Below are 15,611 nucleotides of genomic sequence, written 5' to 3'. Positions count from 1 at the left end.
CAATACACTTACAATTGATTATAAGGGCAGAACGCGTCATAAATAATGTCAGACATGAATATTGCAAAGTTCATTATTATTGGACACAAGCTTGCGTTGTATAGGCGCATATAGGTGCTGCTCCTCCGTGGTTGGCTGCTGGGTTGGCAGGAGGGTGGTTGGCTGCTGGGTTGGCGGGAGGGTGAGCGTCACAAGGTCCATCTGTCTGTGTCCAGGAGTGAGGGTCAGGTTGCTGTGAGGCAGGGTGGCCGCTAACTAAGCTAGCATGAGATACTACCATAAAACATGCACTAAACAATAGTCATTACAGCTCTTTTGAGCAAATCATCATTGACCTATAAATTGCATATATGTAATCACACCATCACTTGTTGGGATTTAAATGGGGTAGCAGGTTAAGGGTCTTTGGCCAGTGTAATAACATTGATTGTGGGGTGGGTCTGGACTCATTAAAGAGACTGGGGCATGTTGACTTGTGTTAGTTGCAGGATGCAATATACTGTGACAGAGGTCTGATTTTAGCTCGGGGCATGCTGGGGTGGGCTTCATGGCAGGGTCACGTATCTGTTACATCAAGAGAATACCTTACAGGGACACGAGGTTATACTGGTAGTAATTTTCCAACAGCGAGGGGAAGAGGGCATGGGCAGGTTTGTGGAGACGGATAAGCTGCAAGGCCTGGTTCAAGCCGGTTCATACAGGGGACAGTGATCTCAGAGGAAGAGCGGGATGTTACAATTGTTTTTGTTGCAATTGCCTCTGGCTCGAGCGTGAGAATGGAACTGCAAGGCTTTCAGACACAGTGAGAAAGGGTGAGGGCCATGTGCGCGGTATGCGCAGCACTACACAGGGGAGAGAAGCCTTTTCGTATTATCGCAGTGAGGCCTAGTTCAAAAAGATGGAGTTGAGGGTGTGCAAAATGGATGGCAAGTGTCTCTCACAACAGCCCCATCTATGCCAATGCCAGCATAAGGCTGATGTTAACATAAGGGCAATGGAGGCGTCCCCCACCATTGGAAGAGCACAAGGTCTATGCTGTACTAAATGTATGGCGGGGGCCCAAACGACCCCTCACTCCCACACATTCCCCCCTTTCGTTACATCTAAAGTAATGAACTATTTACTATTCTTATTTTGATAATACTCTGCTTCTGCAACAGCTTCATCCCAAGCAGATGTTCCTTTTATTGGCATCCAAGCCCTACATACACTTCTCAAGCTATGGCCCCTTCTTGCATATTCATCTGGTGTGCATGTCATGTATATTCCTCCATCCCCATTCAGGTCCACCCACACTTCCCTGTACCATTGCAGCTCCCTTGGTTCTTTTATGGTGGTGTGGTATAGATTATCTACCCTGTCCCCATTCTGGTGATACACAGCTGTCATGCAATACTTTGGTGGGTTTGGCTCTCCAGTTTGCAGCTCCCCCCCTTTTTCATGACATCAACAATGAAAAACACAGTATAATACCATGCCATGAAAAATAGCATAGTCGAAAACAATATTGCAGAATATTTTACGCTGCACTCTAAATTATAATGTTTATTAACTCTATCAACTACCCTATCACTAACTAAAACTGTGTTGTCATCTGTGAGTGCACTCCTTTCGGCCATTTTGTCACCTGGAGGGGTGATATAAAATTGATAAGTGACATGTATACATTTTATTATTTATTTAATTTCATTGTCATTTTACTGTTAATCGTATCTACTATTGCTAAATAAAACTTTTTATGGTGTGCACACCTGTCATGATGCCCGCTCCTGGGGAGCCAGTTCAAGCCCTGTGTCCCCGAAAGCTGACATCCAGTCCCCAAGGAAGGACCCAGCAACCCCATATAGGGGCCCTTTGGACAGTGTCCTGGCGCCTATGGCGCCAGGCTCATAAAAGGCATCAGTCCTGGCGCCATAGGCGCCAGGATCATTATGGGAGTGCTTGGGTGCACTTACCTGATGCAGACCATGCTGCAGGATCCCGGCCTCCTTGAGGCCTGAAAGGAACTACTTTATCTGTGGGACTAATTTACCATCCGGGCGTGGTCGGGGAAGGATACATACCTGATTGGAGGAAGGATACATACCTGGAACTTCTTCCAAGGCTATTTAAACCCCACCCGAACAGCCACACGTGCTTCGCGTTGTTCTGCATCTAGCAGCTGGACGCTCACGGTGTCTGCTCCTGCATCCTGACTACTGCCACGCCTGCCAGCATCCTGGATCACCTGCAAAGGAAGAGAAGAAGAGAACAGAAGAAGGAAAAGTCCTTACCTGCTAAATTTGCATCCCAGAGACATCTCGCCGACAATCCTGAAAAGGAAGACTTTTATTTAAAAGCTCATCGCTTCAATCGCTGCAGCGCCGCATTCCACTCACCTTTTCAGGGCGCCTCCATGTTCAGCAGCGATCATCCGGATTCGCAGTCACGCCCCAGCGCCTAGGGAGAAAAAGACCAGAACAAAAGGTGAGAGAGAGAAGGGAATAAGGAAAGCTAAATCTCCACGTTAAGACTTACCAGTTGATTCATTCCCTCTTCATTTCGGGTCCGCGCCGCATCCTGGCATTTCCGGACCCCGGCCCCTAAGGGGAAAAAGAGACATCAGCGTTAATGAGTGAATGAAAAGACATTACCAAAAAACGCTCATTAAAGACTTACCTGATTTCTACAAGGATTTCACCTCTCATCTCGGGTCGGTGCCTGTTCCCCGGCATTCCGTACCCCGGCCCCTTTGGGGAAAAAGACACTAGCATTAGTACATTAATGCATGGACACAAGGGGAACCTCTTATCAAAAAAACTTACCTGGAAGCCAAGCAAGTTTGGTTCTCACCAATCCGAAAATCCAGTGAAGTAACTGGATACCAACGCGCCCCTGCATCAGAAGCAGGTTGGAGAGCTCGTCCTTCCAGACCCTAAGGTGAGATGCTACGAGGAATCACAGAAGGGTTTCGAGGAGGGTGAGAGGGGAAAGTGGGAGGCCGATTGCATTACCCCGCAGACAGTTAATCCCCTATTTTCGCCTACAGAAGGATACTTCTGCGAGCCAGACAAGCCAGATTTGGGGGCCCGGTCCAGTCCGTCTTCCGAACCCTGCGCATCACCTTAGAAGAGGTCACAGCAGCGCGAACCAGGCCAGCGCCTCCGTGGGAGTCAGGTGAGCGTTACAACACCTTAATACTATTTTTCTATTTTTCTCATGTATTTCACTAACATTACTTTATTTCATCATTTAGTATCTCCTTTTTTTTCCTTCCGAGTAACGCACATCGTTTTTCTGTACAAGTTGTCAGTGAAATTTCGCGTCATTGATGGAGAGAGAGAGAGAGAGAGAGAGAGAGAGAGAGAGAAAGAAAAAAAGCCATAATCAATGTTTACTCACTGCTTAAAATTTTCTTTCCAACACCTTTTACTTTCTCTTATTTTCCCTTTTGTCCACTGGCAATTTCGTTGTTGTCAGTTTGTTCGCATTGAGGGATTGCACTATCACGTGCTCAGGGCCATCTTAAGCATTTTTGGGACCTGGGGCACACACCTCTTTGGGGTCCCCCTCCACCGAACCAAATGAATGAAGGGATCCAGAATATCTGATTATCTGATCACACACCCTCGTCACCTTCACCACCCATAGCTTGATATGCTGCCTCACAGAAATCAAAATGAGCCGTGGTGAATGCACAAACTATGTATACCAAGGTGAACACAGAAAACATTACAGGATGAATTGATTGGAGCGGAATGTATTTGTCAACATGAGAGGCAATAGGTTTAGTCCCTCAGAAGTATGCCATAAAATATCCTAACATGTGCTATCTAAGTTTGGTGAACAAAGGAAACTGACTTCTTCAGCTCAGGCAGCTTTGTGGGGCCCCCCTACAAGGTGGGGGCCCTGGGCAAGTGCCCCTTTTGCCCTCCCATAAAGACGTCTCTGCACGTGCTCTTCTCACATCTGACAGATGCACCCAATACTTTAATCCCTTAACTTTTACTGCGGTGGGTGTGCAGTATGTCACTTCGTAGGGTCCGTGGAACCTTGGAGAGTTCCATCTCCAAACAAAATTTTACACATATACATTCCCTCCCGGTATTAACTGACCCTTTGGACTGTCTTGGGCTGACATTACAGTGTCTGTCACAGCATTTTCAGTAAATGGTGGTGCAACTTGTCGTGCTATGCTACGCACTGCACGTGTTAACTGGCTAAGGTATTCTCTGAATTCTTCCCCTAGCACTGTGGCAGCTCTCTGAGCATCTGGAGCTCTTCTTACTGGGGAGAGTGGCGTATGAATGTGCCTGCCCGACACTATTTTGTGTCGGCTCAATGGATCGTTTCTACTTGGCTACGTCCTGAGTTGGAACAGTGCTAGGGGCAAGCAATACACCCAATTCTTTTTAAGCGTGTTGCACAACTTTGATAACTTACTTATGAGCAGGCTGTTGATATTTTTTCCACCACCCCGTTAGCCATCGGGTGATAAATTGACTACAGTTTGTGCTTGACCCCCAGTAATGACGTTACTTCTTTGAAGAGGTCATTCACAAAGTGTGTGCCACTATATGATCTTATTACATCACATATGCCCCACCTTGAGAACACCTCTCGTACTAGGAATTTCGCAGCGCACTTCGCATCTGGGCGGGGGCATGGTCCAGCTTCCACCCACCGTGAGAAGGGGCAAACAATCACAGTTAAGTATCTTGCTCCGTTACATCTTTCTCCCATGTCCGCGAAGTCAATGTGGAGCTCTCTGAATGGACCCACAGGACGTGGTAATGTTCCTCGCAGTGTCCTCAGTGTCATTCCTGAACTCTATGTCTGACATGTGGTGCACTCTATAGTGAATTTTGACAAATGTTCCTGTAAGTTCAGAACAACCCATGTTCCTGTATCTTTTCTACAATGTGTTGTTTAATGACATGCGACTGAAAGTGTAGTAGTTGGAAGGCTATTTCCAGCAACTCTACTGGCATCACCACTTTCCCTGTTAGTTCCTGTCTCCATATTAAATCTGTTGATGATTGTTTGCACCCTCTCTTGGCCCATAATTCTTGCTCTTCTACCGGTGCGCGTCTTTGAAGTTCTATTATTTGGGATATTGGTGTGTGGTTGTATCCCTCCTCTAATGTGTCTGTACTCAGCCTTTTGATAATGCATTTGATTGCTGGCAGGACATTGAAATACGCTGCATCTTTCGCTGATGTTTCTGCTGCCACGTTTCCTAATGAGATTGCATCTGTGTTATTTGTATGTGCTTGGCATTTCACCACTGCTATTACTGACGGTTCTGCTAGTGCTTCTATAAACTCATTTAGTAATGCAGCATGTTGCACTGGCAACCCATCTGCCCTCCTGAACCCTCTTCTTTGCCATTGTGACAGCCCTGAGTGTACTGTTGTTGTGACGTATGCCGAATCTGAGTATATCTTTACTGCACATCCTCTAGCAGTGCGCAACGCCTCAATTAGTGCGGTCAATTCTGCTGCTTGTGCAGAGTAATGAGAGGGGAGGCGCTTTTGTACAATGATCTCATATCCTTCTTCCTCCATTCTTACAACCGCCACTCCCACGTGTTCTTCTCCTGTTTCACTGTCTATTGATGCTGATCCATCTATAAAGTATATCTCTCCTTCCTGTAGTACATTTTCACTCGCTTTGGGAATATCATCCTCTTCTCCCTCATATGTAGCACAATCATGTTCCTGCATGTCTCCTACTGTGTACGGTTCAGTAATGAATGTGGCTGGGTTTACTGTTTTACACCTGACAACATGGACATTTGGACTGCATATATTTATCTCGTAGGCTGTTGCCCTTTGTGTCGTTAATGTTGATTTAGATTTTTCTAGGATAGCAAAGAGTGAGTGCTCTGCATATAGGGTCACTGAGCATCCCATCACGATAGTGGCGCTTTTTTCTATTGCAAAGATTGCTGCAGTGAGAGCTTGTTTGCATGCAAAGTGCCCTTGCATAACTGAATCTAATGTACCACTGTAATAAGCTAATGGCTTGTGACCTAGTGATGTTTTCTGTGTCAGCACTGCAGTCATTAAAGTATCATTGCAGTGTGAAAATAAGTAAAATTCCCTGTCATAATCTGGGTTCGCCAGAACTGGTGCGTGTACAATGAGATCTTGCAGTTTGAAATATTGTGTCATCATCTCATCTGTCCATTTTATTGGGACATTATTCTTTTGTGCTTCCTTCAGTGCTTGTAGCAGTGGGCGTGTGTATGCTGTGTAATCAAGTATCCATGCGCGGTAGTAATTACAGATGCCGAGAAACCTTTGCATGTCCTTTACTGTTTTTGGTATTATCATATGACGTATGGCTGCTGCCCTGTCGGGAAATATCCTCTTGCCATCTTTTGAAATTAACTGTCCTTAGTAGAGTACCTTTGCTAGGCAATATTGCAGTTTGCCTTTGTCTACCTTGTACGCTTTCATGGCCAACAAATTCAACAATGTTATGGAATCAGCCCTGCACTGTTCTTCACTCTTGCTGCAGACAAGTAAATTGTCTACGTATTGTATTATCGTGCTTTCTACATCAATGTTTCCGAGGTCTTCATGCAAAATCCTATTAAAAATTCTGGGCCTTTCACAATATCCCTGCGGTAGTCTGCAATGTTCATATCTGCTCCCCCCTAGCCTGAACGCTGTGAGGTACTGAGAGTTTGGGTCGATCGCAATTGAGAAGAAAGTGTTCTTCAAATCCACTACTGTGAAACATGTGGCATCCTTAGGTATGCTACACAATATTGATGCTGGATTAGGAGCTAATAGGAATTCTTTCTGTATGACATCATTAAGCGGACGTAAGTCCTGGATCATCCTCCAAGCCCCGCCCTTCGCTTTTTTGATCGGAAAAATCGCTGTATTACATGGTGAATTGGATGGTACTATTATCCCTTGTTGTAACAGGGCATTTATTGTTTCTTGTATTCCTTCCTCTGCCTCCTTTGAAAGTGGGTACTGTTTTACTCTAGGCGGCATGGCTCCTGCTTTTAATTTTATTTTGATTGGTGTAACTTCGTGTAATAACCATACATCATGGGGGCCTGTGGACCATATTTCTGGCAGCACCTTCTCCATTTCTTTCTCAAATATAGTGGGTGGCACGTTGACATTAGCCATAAGTGCATAGTGTATTTCCCTGTGCTGGATCATGATATCACAAGGTATACTTATCTCCATTATTATTTCCCCGTCACTCTCACTGTCAGTGAACAATTCTTCATCCGTTAAGTTGTGCAACATTATATTTGGGTCTATGCATAGTACTGTTCTCCACTCACACCCATGTGTGTCCAGTCCTATTACTGCAATAAGTTTGCTCGAGATCTGTACCCCCTCTAGGTCAATAGACAAAATTGTTCCTGGTACAATATCTGTATTCACAATTGGGCAGAAGACAAAATCTGAGGGTACCTTCCACTCTTTTCTTGTTATCTCTGGAACCACCTGTGCTAACACCTTGATACTATAAATGAACATGTCCATGTCAATGGGCACCCCTCCTACCGCAACTTTGTTTGTCATTGTGCTGATCATCAGCATTGCCCATACGGGGCACACTCCTGGGGTGGAACAAACTATTCCCCGTTCAGTGAAGGAGATTGTCATGTTTAACTTACTCAGGAGATCTCTTCCCAGCAAATCTATTGGCGCGTCTTTGTGGTATAGTAGAGGTGCGTGCACTGTTCACCCCCCCACTGTTATATCAAGATCTTTTGTGTAAGGAACTTTTAAGATAGCCCCAGAGAACCCTTGCATTTCCAAATTTCTTCCCGAGAGCCGGAACCGGCCTTCCATGAGGCATGATTTTTCTGCTCCCTAGTCTACCATAAAGATGAACTCTTTGTTGCCTATCTCTGCTCCCTCTAGTGGTTCTTCTTCTGCATGTAGGGTAGTGGATAGGACTGGACACGCAAGTGCTTTCTGTGGGCTGTCCTAATCGGCATAAGTCTCTGTTCCTGGAACAGAGAAGATGTTATCTCCCACCACAGCTGTACTGCAAAAAGGTGCCGGTGAACCATTAGCGGATGTCGCAAAAATGTTATTATTTGCATTTCCTACAGTATTTTGTCTTGCCATTTGTTGCTGCATACCCCTCTGCTGTGGTTGTTGCTGGTGCTGTTGCCTTTGTTGCATTTGGGGCTCATTATAATATTGCTCGTTCTGTCCACCCATTCCCATAGGTAACCCATAGGGACTGCCTGGGTGTGGGTGACTATGCTGTTGTTCATTTCCCATAGGGGGCTGTCCTTGATAGTAACCCATAGGTTGCATTCTGCATTCCCTTGAATAATGCCCCCACCTCCCGCAGTTCCAACATGAACCTTTTGGTCCTCCCCTCGTCCCAGGCCCTCCATATCCTTTATTTCCTATTCCTCCGAATCCCCCTCTTTGTCCTCGGTACCCACCTCGTCTTCTTGCTGGCCTCCCTTGCCATTGGGGCCTTCTGTACTGTTCCTCTCCATCCCACTGCTCCTGTCCACTTGCAGCCTATGTTGCAGCCATTCTGGCTGTTGTGTTTCCCACTCCCCCTTCTCCTTTGCCGTGCTTGTCAGTTGATGTTGCGGCATTCAGTGCTGCGACCTTCACTAATTTGTTTTGTACTAGTTTCACCTCATCTGCCAACCTTCGCTGTGCTATCTCTTTTTCCCCTTTCTTTGATCCTCCTACAATGGTGCACAATTATGCTCTGAATCTCGGGCCAGCCCTTGGCTTCTATTCCAGCTATTTTATCCAAGGCATTCTGCACCTCCTTTGGGAGCTCTTTTTTGATTATAAAGTAGAACAAGGCTGTGGATTGGTCCCACTCCCCCGGTTTCACTTCTCCACAGGTCTTGCACCTGGAGGATGAATTGCGTAGGCTCCTCCTCCTCTCCCATAGTGCACTGCATCAATACATCAGTGTATTAGTGACTGCCATTTGTTCATTGCATAACGTCCCTAAAAGTTTCTGCCACACTAGTCACCACTGTTTTTGCCACACTGCTCGTAAATCGAACCTAGATAATTGCACAGTCTTTGATTAATCTCTCACTATTAGTGACTGCCATTTGTCCTTTGCATAACGTCCCTGAAAGTTTCTGCCATTCTAGTCACCACTGTTTTTGCCATACTACTTGTAAATCGAATCTAGGCATAACGTCCCTGAAAGTTCTGCCATTCTAGTCACCACTGTTTTTGCCATACTACTTGTAAATCGAATCTAGGCATAACGTCCCTGAAAGTTCTGCCATTCTAATCACCACTGTTTTTGCCATACTACTTGTAAATCGAATCTAGGCACAACGTCCCTGAAAGCTCTGCCATTCTAGTCACCGCTGTTCTTGCCATAATACTTGTAAATCGATTCTAGGTATTCACACAGTCCTTAACCAATTTCCCATCATTATTGGCTGCCAATTTGTCTCTGCAAAATTTCTAAGTGTACTTAGTCTAAGACCTGCCCACCACTGTTAATCGCTGCACCCTGCCACCACGGCTACTACCAGCTACCTTATTTTATGTATTGAATGCTGCTAGCTAACGCGCCCCACCACAGCTGCCACCACCAACCCGACCATCCCCCAGCACCGCATTATACCAAGGGCTGCACTTTACCTGATGCTAGCCAAGCTGAAACGTCGCCTCTACCAATGTAACGTGAAATACTCAAGTATCACACAATGTACACCAAACTAAATCAAACAATCATCTCAATATACCTTCTTACGACCATCTTCTTCTCCACTGCTACAACCACCATGCCCACAGTAGAAACTGCACCTTGCTCTCCCACAGAAAGAAACCTCAGACTTCGAGCAAGACTACCCCATCTCTATGAGCCCATCTACCATAATAAACTCCTTAACCCACCCTTGAGATCCACCTCACAACACCCCAAAGTATGCCCTCACTCAACTACGCCCTACAACAACTCCACCCAACTCAAACTCATCCCTATAACCACCCAGGAGTCACCCAACACAACCACCCTAACCAGAGTTCTGATCAACGCCAGATCCTTAGTGGCCCACGCCACTGAAATATCAGACACCCTATCCACTAACAACCTCGACCTACTAGCAATCACTGAAACATGGCTGCATGAAGCCGCAGGCCCAGCCCTCTCAATAGCCATCCCCGAAAATTACCAAATAATCAGATTGGATAGACCCAACAACAGAGGAGGCGGTCTGGCCATCATAGCAAAGACCGACCTCGAGCTAAGACTCCTCAACCAATCCCCCCTCAAATGCTGCGAGTTCCTCACTGCAAAACTACCCATCTCCAATTGCTGCACCTTAACCATCCACCTCATATATAGGCCTCCTGGCCCCATTGGCTCATTCGAAGCAGACCTATCCAGCCTCATAGCCAACAACACAAAAGACACCTCTCAACTACTCTTACTTGGCGACCTAAATCTTGGCCTGAACGACCCTGACAACAAGTCAGCACAAGCCATAGCCACCATGCTAGCCGAACATGGCCTTCTCCAAAAGGTACTCACCCCCACCCACAATAAAGGCAGGACCCTGGACTGGATCGCCACCTTGAACTGCGATACCACCATTACCAAAACCACCCCTCCACACTGGACAGACCACTATCTCATTGACTTTACATTATCACTTAATAAAGAAGTCAATAAAGAAAAGACCATGGCACCACCCCTGCCTACCAGAGCAAAAAAACACATAACCCCCGACAATCTCATACCACTCCTACTGCCAATTCTTAATGCCCTCCCCGACAATCTAAATCCAGAATGCCTTGTAGAAAGCTACAACCATGCTATGAAAAACAGACTTGACATCATTGCCCCACTAAAAATGCAAAAAAGCAAACAACAAGCTCACCTCAACAACTAGTTCACCCCCCGCCTGAAAGAACTAAGAATGCGCAAAAGGAAATTAGAATCCCAATGGCACAATACTCCCACAGAAGAGAACAAACTACAGCTTAAACTCTTCGCCAATAATTACAAAAAAGAAATCCTTCTCACTAAAAAGAACATATTTAACGAAAGAATATAAAATTCCAACTCCAACACAAGAGAGCTATTTGCTATACTAAGGGAACTAGAATCCCACATACCCCCGCCTATCAACATAACAAGTACAAGCAATGGTGCACCAGGGTACAAAACTGTTACGCTCACCTGACTCCCACGGAGGCGCAGGCCTGGTTTGGAGTGCTGTTGCCTCTTCTATGGTGAAGCGCAGGACTCGGAAGATGGGCAGGACCGGACCCTCAAATCTGGCTTGTCTGGCTCGCAGAAATATCCTTCTGTGTGTGAAAAGGGAGTATTAACAATCTGCGGGATAATGTGTAAGCCTCCCACTCCCTTCTCACCCTCCACGAAACCCTTCTGCGATTCCCCTTGAAGTCTCACCTTAGGGTCTGAAAGGACAAGCTCTCCATCCTGCTTCTGATGCAGGGGCGCGTTGTAATCCAGTTACTTCACTGGATCTTGGATTGTAGAGAGTTTAAGTTTGCTTGACCTTCCCGGTAAAATACTGTGAGAATTCTGTTTATAAGTATGAGCCCGAAATAATAATTGTCCGTTGTCTCTATTTCAGGTGCAGAACAAAGATTCCGAGATGAGCAATGGAACCGACGAAGGAAACTCAGGTGAGTTGTTTGATGAGAGATTCCTTTAGTGTCCTTGCATTAATGCACTAATCCTTGAGTCTTTTTTCCCCATAGGGGCCGGGGTTCGGAAATGCGGAGATATGGCACCGACCCGAAGTGAGAGGTGCAGTTCCAGTAGATATCAGGTAAGTCTATAATGAGCGTTCTGGTAATGTCTTAGCATTCGCTCACTAACGCTGATGTCTCTTTTTTCCCCTTAGGGGCCGGGGTCCGGAAATGCCAGGATGCGGCACCAACCCGAAATGAAGTGGGAATGACCCAACAGGTAAGTCTTATGATGGAAAATTAAGGTTTTCTTATTCTTTTCCCTAGCTCACCTTTGTTCTTGTCTTTTTCTCCCTAGGCGCTGAAATGTGGCTGCGGATACAGATGGTCGCTGATGAACATGGAGGCGCCCAGTAAAGGTGAGTGGAATGCGGCGCTGCAGCGATCGATGCGATGTGCTTTTAAAATTAATGTCTTCCTTTTCAGGATCGTCAGCGAAATGTCTCCGGGATGCGGATTTAGCAGGTAAGGACTCTTCTTTCTTCTATTCTCTTCTCTTCTCCCTTTGCAGGAGTTCCAGGATGCTGGCGGGCGTGGCAGAAGTCTGGATGCAGGAGCAGACACGGTGAGCGTCCAGCTGCTAGATGCAGAACAACGCGAAGCGTGAGTTGTTGCTTGGGCGTGGCTTAAATAGCCTTCAAAGTAGTTCCAGGTATGTATCCTTCCTCTCAGGTATGTATTCTTCCTCCGGCCACACCTGTGTGGTTAAGTAGTCCCATTCAGGCCTCTAGATGGCCTGGATGTTGCAGCATGGTCTGCATCAGGTAAGTTTACACCAAGCACCTTTCTACACAAAGTCATCTTTTATGAGCCTGGCGCCTATGGCGCCAGGACTGTTGTTCAATATGAGCCTGGCGCCAAAGGCCCTATTTGGGGCTGCTGAGACTTCCCTCGGGGACATGATGTCTGCCTCTGGGGTAGCTGGGCCTGGTCTGGCTCCTTGGAGGTAGGCATCATGACAAAAACGCTCTCTCTAACAAAATCAAAACTCTCCAAACCAAAATCAAACAAAAAAAAGATTCCTTAAGCCCTACCATATCAACACCCAGTCACCACGCAAAAACAACCAATCCATCTAACCCGAATCCTTTCAGGTTCACCAAAATATCTATCCTAGAAACTGAAAAGGTCATAGCCTCACTTAAACCATCGAATTGCAAAGGTGACAACTGCCCACCCCAAATAATTAAGGACGCTGCCAGGGACCTAGCCCCCTTTATAACCAAACTGATCAACGCATCCTTCTCCTCTAACACCATACCTAACAATCTCAAAGAATCTTGGGTCCTGCCCCTGCTCAAGAAGCAAACACTAGACCCCCGCTATTCCCACCAACTACAGGCCCATCACTACAGTAACGTTCCTGTTAAAGATAATAGACAGAGTATTATACCTACAAATCCAGCAATACCTAGAAACCCACAAACTCCTAGGCACACACCAATCAGGCTTCAGACCACAACACGGCACGGAAACAGCTCTTATCGACCTAAAAACCCAGATCAACGAAATCAATGACAAAGGAAAAAACGCCATGTTACTCCTCCTCGACCTGTCGGGAGCCTTCGACCTGGTGGATCACACAGTCCTGTGCGAACACCTGGCCTCAGAAGCCCACTTCTCGAAAGAGGCCACAAACTGGATACAATAATTCCTGGACAACCGCACTATGAGAGTCTTCTCCTCAATAGCCTCAGCAGACCCCAGCAGCATAACTTGCGGTGTGCCTCAGGGATCCTGCGTCTCCCCCACTCTCTACAACATCTTTACGAAGCCCCTATTTGACAAGTTGGACAGACTGGTGTCTCATACACTAACTATGCTGACAACACCCAGATCCTCATACCCCTTTCGGGCAACTTTGACTCAGACACGGCCTTGGTAAACAAAATATATCTCATTATTCAGGCATGGATGGCCACACACGGCCTCTGCCTGAACAATGAGAAAACTGCAATCCTGCTCCTTGGCTCCAACACTAACCTAAAAAAACTCTGCCCCAGCTACAAAGCGTTCAACATCGATGGTAATACCATTCCAGCCGCCAAAACAGTGAAAACCCTAGGCTTTCACCTAGACTCAGCCTTGTTACTAAATAAACAAGTAAATTCACTAGCTTCCTCCACCGCTTACACCTGCAAGTTAATCAGAGCATGTGGAGAATTCCTCTCCCAAGCCGGTTGCATCATCATAGCCAACGCCCTAATACTTTCCAAACTTGATTATTGTAACGCCATGTACCTAGGAGCCAACAAATACATAATCAACAAACTCCAAACACTTCAAAATAATGCACTCAGAACAACCCTCAACCTACCCTCCAAAGAACACATATCCAACAAAAGAAGAGAACACAAATGGCTCAAAATCTGCAACCATATCGCTCTTAAAACAGCATCACTTACCTTCAAATGCTTAAACAACGCAGCCCCCTCCTCCCTTGCTGCCAAAATCATAAAAAAGACCTCCACCCGCCCCATCAGAATGATTAACTCCTTCCAACTCCAGGTCCCCACATTCAGACAAAAGAAAACAGGCGGCAGTAGCTTCCCTGTCATGGCAGCCCAACATTGGAACACCCTCCCCCTCAACACCAGAGCTGACCAATCCTACCATAACTTCAGGCGTAACATTCTAACCTGGTTACATTCCAATGATCCCCATGACTGATCATACCCACAGACTAAAGCCTATCTGAATGTATATATGTATATCCACTCGAACTGACCTTCAGAATTGTAATTACTGTATGTAAATATGTGAATATGTGCCTATCCTGTTACTAAGTTTTTATGTAACCCTATCTTCCTGCCCTCTGTTGTGCCCTGTTACCTCTGGGTTTTGCGCGCCATTCCAAATAAACAAACAAACAAACAAACAAACAAACTAGGTGTAAGTCTGGAATATCTGGAAACCTTCTCCGCAATGCATCCTATTCTTGTGCTCTAACGTTGTTAAATGGGGATCCTTCATGACGGTCACAGCTCATTGTCACTCCCGGGTACCCCGCCTTCACTCACACTGCGTCTGCTTGATCACCAACAGCGGACACCAGCAAACTTTTCACATCCCCTATGGCCAATGGTACCCCTGCTGTGTTCTTTTCGAATGCATGTATCCATTTCCCCGCCCCACCCGAAAATGGAGGGAGAGGTTTCAACAAGTTATTCTTGTCCGTCTGAGCCCATGGTATGTAGTGGGGCCTCCCTGCTCCTTTGTGTATTAGGGGCATTTTTAGCTTTGTTTTTGCTCCTTTCTTACTTACCATTCCCTTCCTTGTTTTACTCACCAGCATGTTTCCTACTCTCTGCCTTACCCTCCCCTGCCATCTTGGTGCAGCCCTTTCATCTTCTTGGTTGAATGGGAATGGCAGCGGAGATCCCGTCACTGCCACTCCCTCTTCATATTCATCTAAATCACTCCATACCTCCTCTACCTCCTCCTCTTGTTCCCTTCCTTCCTGCGTGTCCCCTCTCTGGCTGTCCGGGGTTGCTGGTCGTATTTTTTTTCTCACAGGTTTGAAACAGGAACTCACCTGATTGCCACTCTTGTTCTTGCCCTTTTGGTATTGGCGCCGGCGGGGGTGGCAGGGACGGTGTGGATCCCCCTGCGCCACTTGGCGGAGGTGTGAGGTCACCCACCGTCAATGGTGGTACTTCCCCTCCCCCTGGCAACATCTAGCCTCTGTCGCACAAGGCTCTTAACTGCATTATCTCTAATTGTGTATGCGCAAGCTGCCTGTCTAAATCTCCTGTTAGCTGCGCTAAATTCACTGGAGGGGCACTGGTTGGGCCTTACAGCCCGCCCCTTTCATACGGGGGAGGTGCTGTGGCTGATGCCGTTGCCGGGGTTATTGGTGTGGTGCATGCTGGCACATAGAGGGGCTCACTATATCCCACTGCAGGCCTTGTCATCAAT

This window comes from Ambystoma mexicanum, chromosome 4p (genome assembly GCF_040938575.1).
Source record: "Ambystoma mexicanum isolate Mex_15411 chromosome 4p, UKY_AmexF1_1, whole genome shotgun sequence".
In the NCBI taxonomy this organism is placed as follows: Eukaryota; Metazoa; Chordata; class Amphibia; order Caudata; family Ambystomatidae; genus Ambystoma; species Ambystoma mexicanum.
This window is presented reverse-complemented; position numbering follows the sequence as displayed.